Below are 6636 nucleotides of genomic sequence, written 5' to 3' on the forward strand. Positions count from 1 at the left end.
CACCAAAGTCCTCCTCTGACGTGTCACAGGAAATCACAGTCTACTGCCGTGGATACCAGACCTCTCATCAGGGAGTCCTGTTTCAATACTGAACATATGGACAACTAAAAATTTACTCCTCAGACTTGAATTAATAATAGCTATAGCTTTAGGACTGGATTTATGGGCGGTGGGGAAGGGATAAGGGGAAGTAAACTTGGTAAGTGCCTGACCCCAGAGGTACCAAAGCTGCATTTTTTTTTTTTTTTTATTTTTTTTTTTAATTTTTTTATTTTAATAAACATATAATGTATTTTTATCCCCAGGGGTACAGGTCTGTGAATCGTCTGGTTTACACATTTCACAGCACTCATCATAGCACATACCCTCCCCAATGTCCATTTCCCCACCACCCTCTCCCATCCCCCTTCCCCCCCGCAACCCTCAGTCTGTTTCTTGAGATTGAGTCTTTTATGGTTTGTCTCCCTCCCAATCCCATCTTTTCATTTTTTCTTTTCCTACCTCCCCCCAAACCCCCCCACCTTGCATCTCCACTTCCTCATATCAAAGAGATCATATGATAGTTATATTTCTCCGATTGACTTATTTCGCTAAGCATGATACCCTCTAGTTCCATCCACGTCGTCGCAAATGGCAAGATTTCATGTCTTTTGATGGCTGCATAGTATTCCATTGTGTATATATACCACATCTTCTTTATCCATTCATCTGTTGATGGACATCTAGGCGCCAAAGCTGCATTTTAACAGTATCTCCAGGGGATATATATGTCGTCCGGGTACCTATTAGGTATATTCTTTAAAACAGTTCTTTGACTCACAGTATTTACTAATCTATGTAGTACAGAATATTGATATACAGTATAGTATACTAACCAGTATACTATTAATTTAGATTTTAAAGTTTACTACTGCAAATTATATCATTGGATTTCTAGTACATATCTGTGTTTTACCAGATTCATACCCTCCTCAAGCCTGACAAAATGTCCTTCACCTTAAAAATAAGAGCACAAACCATGAAATATAAAATAGCCAACTCTGCAGATTGGGCTGAAGAGCATATAAGCTTTTCCCCCTTTGTAAGAAGTTTAAGGTAAAAAAAAGCCCTTAGGTCATCTTGTAAGGGTTTTTTTGCAGAAGATTGACTTGGCTTAACCAAATTTTTGCAGAAGATTGACTTAACCAAAGAACTTTTATTGAATTGTCAGTCTCCAGAGTCACTTACCCTGTCAGCTGTCTCCTTAAGATAGTTTGAGATAACTTACTCTTTTGACATTAAAGTATGAGCAGTCTACGAGTAAACACTTCCAGCCAGGATTTTTAATACGAGCAGCTTGTCTCATCTCCCCAGTTAAGCTGCAAATTTTTAAAGAACACGTATTTTATCAGTATATGTCCCTCTCAGTAACATAAACCTTTGAGTATATATTTATTTGTTCAACAAAATGACCGTATTCCATGCTGCTCACTAAGTGCCAGATAAAATCGCACTTGCAAGATTTGGGAAACCATTGAGATGCCCTTAAGGTAAGAATTCTTGACTTCTCAGACAACAGAATGTCTTCTGAAGTTAAAAATCCCCTCTGCTACTACAGCCTCTACCTAGTATCTGTTCTCTTTCCCATGGTCCAGGCTGCCTTTGTAGGACATTAAGATGCTTTCTTCAAGAGAGATGTTTTATATAATAGTGTAGCCAAACTAAACTGAAAACACCCTTGTACCTTCCCTTTCTTTACTGTACCAGAACTTTCATAGTTCTGATGTGAGGTCTCCAGTGGTTTTAAGGAACTGCCACATTTGAGTGCCTAAGCAGCTGCAGGTCCTAGCCCCATCTGAATGAAGCTGTAAGGTGACAGGAACATTAGCTCACACATACTTTGATTAGAAAAGCTGACCAAATCATATTAGGTCTTAACTAATTGGACATTTTAGAAGCTCCTGAGTTTTTTTCCTCAGACTTCCTTAGTTTCTAAGGTACTTAATACTGGGAGCAGTATTCAGAAATAGTTAACATAGATCTTTTAAATACTGACTATGCAAATAAATTCAGCTATCTTATACGAAACCAATCTGCTTGGCTAGAAATGTTAGCCATTTAATTCTGCCATTCCTTGATCCAATAATTTCAAATATAGTTTGTAGCTTTTTAAAAAATACACCTTGTGATCAGTAATATGGATTGTAATGGGATTTCTTACCAAGGAACAAAGTAAAGGGAAGGGGGACAAAAAAATAGACCAGCTTTTCATCCACTCCTTATACAAACCTAAGATGAATGTATATTTTCAGAAAGCTAGGCATCATGTAACAGCCAAGACTGAACTGGATACCAGTGCCAATATGGCTCTTATAATCTCGATACTGTAGTTGTGGATTTCCAGTCTCAAACTCCCAAGTTGTGTCAGAGGGCTGCAAACAGGTTTCAGGAGGTACTGACCTTCCAACTACTGAAATTTTTCATTAAAGAGGAAGATCCTTAGGTAATACCAAACTTCTCTTTCTTTTCCCTCACTGAAGCACAGTCTGCTGAAAACCAGTTTGCTGAATATTTTTATCTACCTAGAATGTGGCCATCCAATGGCTCTAGTCACTTCCACACGCCGTCTATCTACTTCTGTTCACAGAGCATATTCTAGGTGCCTACACTCACAAGTGAAGTACCTTAACTGGTAAGAATTTAACAGAATCACTACTCAAATTTAGCTGAGCTCATTCCTGGAGCTTGATAACAAAGTTTCTGTATGACCTCTCAAACACTTACCTAGAAATAGACACCCAAGAAAAAAATGAAAGCTATAAAACTTAATCCAAGAGAGTGCTACAAACTACTTTGCTACAATGACAGATACTATCTACACAGATGATCCTTCTGATACCTTAAGCCTCACAGTTTTTTCAGTATCTAGACCAGGGTGAACAAGCTAGGGCTGAGGGCCAAATCTGGCCCACTCCTTGTTTTTGTAATTAAAATTTTATGGAGGAGCAGCCACACCCATTCGTTTGCGTATTATGTGTGCCTATAGCTTGGCAGAGCAGTTGCAGTAGATTGTTATGGCCCCAAAGCCTAAAAGATTTACTATCTGGCACTCCACAGAAGAAAATTTGCTGACCCCTAATCTAGACGGTTCCCCTCATTAGCCATCAACTCCAAAGTCACACCCTAGACCCTTGTCAGCACAATAATGCAAACCTAATCTGCTTCAAGCATCCTACTGTCCAAAATACCCATCTTTTCCTCTCTTCCTCTAGTCCCCACCATAGCCTACACCAATTCACTGATCTAACAGCCCTTTTCACTATTCTTCACTCACCCTTACATTGTACTCTCCATCCTTATAATCACTCCCCGGCATCTACTCTACTGCCCCTCTCTCCATTAGTTGTACTTACGTTAGAACCTTAAGCCTGATAAAAAGCTGCCTACTCCTGCTTCTGCTCGGTATCAGGTGGCTGGGGAAAAAAATAATAACCATGACATCTGGTCTTGTTTTAACCTCAGGTTGTCATACTACTGCCCATTAATCCTACTACTTCCACATCTTTCCTCAAACATGCAACAATACCTCCCAGCCCTCAGTTTATTTCACTAGGAAAAAACAAGTAAAGTAACTTCCACAAGATCTCACCCCACACTACCAACTACCCAATATTCTCTGCCTCTTCCACATTGGTATGACTGTTGCTTAATGTCCCACTGTGTGCCCAAGATGCCATCCCCTCTTCCCTACTCAAAGACCTCTCCCCTCTCTTCAAATCAATTTCCCCTCTCAAATATTCCTACCAATAACAAAAGCTACAATATCCTACATCCTAAAACAAAACACTGTCTTTCACACATCCAGTTTCCAGAAAACTCAGCAAGAGTTGAAATAGCTGCCTTTCAGGGACGCCTGAGTGACTCAGTTGCTTAAGCATCTGCCTTTGGCTTAGGTCATGATCCTAGGGTTCTGTGACAGGGCTCCCTGCTCAGCAGGAAGTCTGCTTCTCCCTCTCTCTTCCGCCCCTTCCCCACACCTGCTCATGCTCTCAAATAAAATCCTAAAAAAATAAAAAATAGGGTGCCTGGGTGACTCGGTTAAGCGACTGCCTTCGGCTCAGGTCAGGATCCTGGAGTCCAGGGATCGGGTCCCACATTGGGATCCCAGCTCCATGGGGAGTCTGCTTCTCCCTCTGACCTTCTCCCCTCTCATGCGGTCTCTCACTCTCTCTCTCAAATTAAAAAAAAAAAAAAAAAAAATCTTTAAAAATAAATAAATAAATAAAATGCTGCCTTCAGTTCCTTTCATCAATCTCTGTCAAATGCACTCCAATCAGACTTTTGCCCAATCTCGCTGAACCAGCCTTGGTCAAAGTTATCCATTATCTCCACTAGGCAATTTTCAGTCCCCATTTACTTCATTGGATCAGCAACACCTGAAAAGTTGATCCTCCTTGAAACTTATTCACTTACCTTAGGGGACCACCTTTCTCTTAAAGGCACCAGTATTCCCCCTACCTCACTGGTGGCTCCTTTTTCGCGGGCCCCTCATCACCGCAAATCTAAGTATACATGTATGTCAACGCTCCCGCCTTCTCTGACCACTTAATCCCATGGTGATCCCCTCCTGGCTCAGGATGATACCTCCCAGATGTTTCAGGTCTCTTAGGCTGGACCTTCCTCCTGAACCTGAGTCTCTGTATATTCGATTGCCTAATTGACAGCCCCACTTTGAAGCCAAAAAGTCATTTCAAACTTAATGTCTAAAACCAAAATTCCTCTGTACACAACCTCAAATCTAGTCTTTCTGAAGTCATTCCCAATTCAGTCAGTGGCCATTGGAAACCTCCTTTACTCCTCTTGTACCACTCCACATTGGATCCATTAGCAAATCCTGTCTATGCAACCTCCAGAACGTCTAGAGTCCAGCCACTTGAACGACCTCCACCAGCCCCAGGCAGGTTCGAGCCTCTATCATATTTTACCTTGATTATTCCGAGAGCCTTCTAATTGCGTCTCCCTCCTTCCACCCCTTCCCCATTATAGTCTATCCCCAACAAAGCAGCCAGAGACCACGTTAAGTCAGATCATGTCACTTTTCTGCCCCACTGGCTTCCCATTTTATTCAGAATAAAAGTCAAATGACTATATCCCTAACTTCTTCCCTCCTCTTACACCCTACTCCCCACTCCAGCCACAGTGACCTATTTGGTATTCCTTCTGTCAGGTATATCCTACCTCAGGATGTTTGCACATACTACTTCCTCTTCTCAGAACATTCTCCTCACAGATAACTGTATCATTCCCTTACTTTTTTTAAGATTCTGCTCAAATGTCACCTTATTGCTGAGGCCCTTTTTCATCACCCTCTATAAAAATCCCCATTACTGATTTCTCTCCATTAGAATGGGAATTTTTTCCTGACTTATGTATGCCTATAACTGTGGTTGTGATACATATCATTATCTGACATGTCTCTGTCCCTACTAGAATGTAAGCTTCAGGAACACAGCACAGTGCCTATCACACAGTAAGTATTCAATAAAAGTTCAGTGAATGATCAAATGAGATGAATGACATTTTAAAAAAAAATCTATTCCAGACTTTTTAGTCCAATAGCTTTACCTTTTTAGTCCAAATAGCTTTACTTTTATGACTTTAGTATTAGACTACTGAAATCTTTTAAGGATTCAAATGTTACCACCTTCTTTTAGGCAGTTCTATTAGCAAATGTACAAAGGAGTATTTTTTTTTTAAAGATTTTACTTATTTATTTGAGAGACAGAGATCACAAGTAGGCAGAGAGGCAGGCAGAGAGGGGGAAGCAGGCTCCCCGCTGAGTAGAGCGCCCTATGCGGGGCTCAATCCCAGGACCCTGGGATCATGACCTGAGCCAAAGGCAGAGGCTTTAACCCACTGAGACACCCAGGCGCCCCTACAAGGTAATATTTTAAGAAACATGTAGGAGCGCCTGGGTGGCAGTCGGTTAAGCGTCTGTGTTTCAGCGTAGGTTGTAATCTCAGGGTCATGAGATTGAGCCCCAGGTTAGACTCCACACTCAGTGCAGAGTCTGCTTGAGATTCTCTCTCCCTCTCCGTCTGCCCCTCCCACTCTCTAAAATAAATAAATCTTTTAAAAAAATTATGTAAATCATTTACATGTTTTAAATTCATGCCAACAGCATAATTTTTCTTTTTTGAAAGTAAACTGGCGTGAAATCTTTCTGTAAACCTGGAGGTTGCACTGACAAACAGAGACTCTCTACTATTGCTGGTAGTGTTTATATCCTGCTGTTCGATCCAGCATCTATTCCTTTGTCGCCCCCTCGTCTGTCTTTGTAACCTGAGAGAAGCATTCTATTTGTCACCCCTTTGAGGCTGCATGTGCCAGGCATATTGGCCTACACTGCATAGAGCAGCAGCAGAAGTGGGAGGACTGTTACAGGTATAATTAAAGGCCAAACCACACATTGTCATACAGATTTTAATAGATTTTCTGATTAACTCATCACAGTAATCATTTTTACTGTAATGATATGCAGCTTTACTACACTAGTATAAATAAAAACAGATAAATACAGCTCTAGGCAACATCACAGATTAACAAACTAAGCATTCTTCATGAACCAAAACTGAAAACAATTATTAATAAGAGATG

Source organism: Martes martes (assembly GCF_963455335.1).
Source record: "Martes martes genome assembly, chromosome: 2".
Lineage (NCBI taxonomy): Eukaryota > Metazoa > Chordata > Mammalia > Carnivora > Mustelidae > Martes > Martes martes.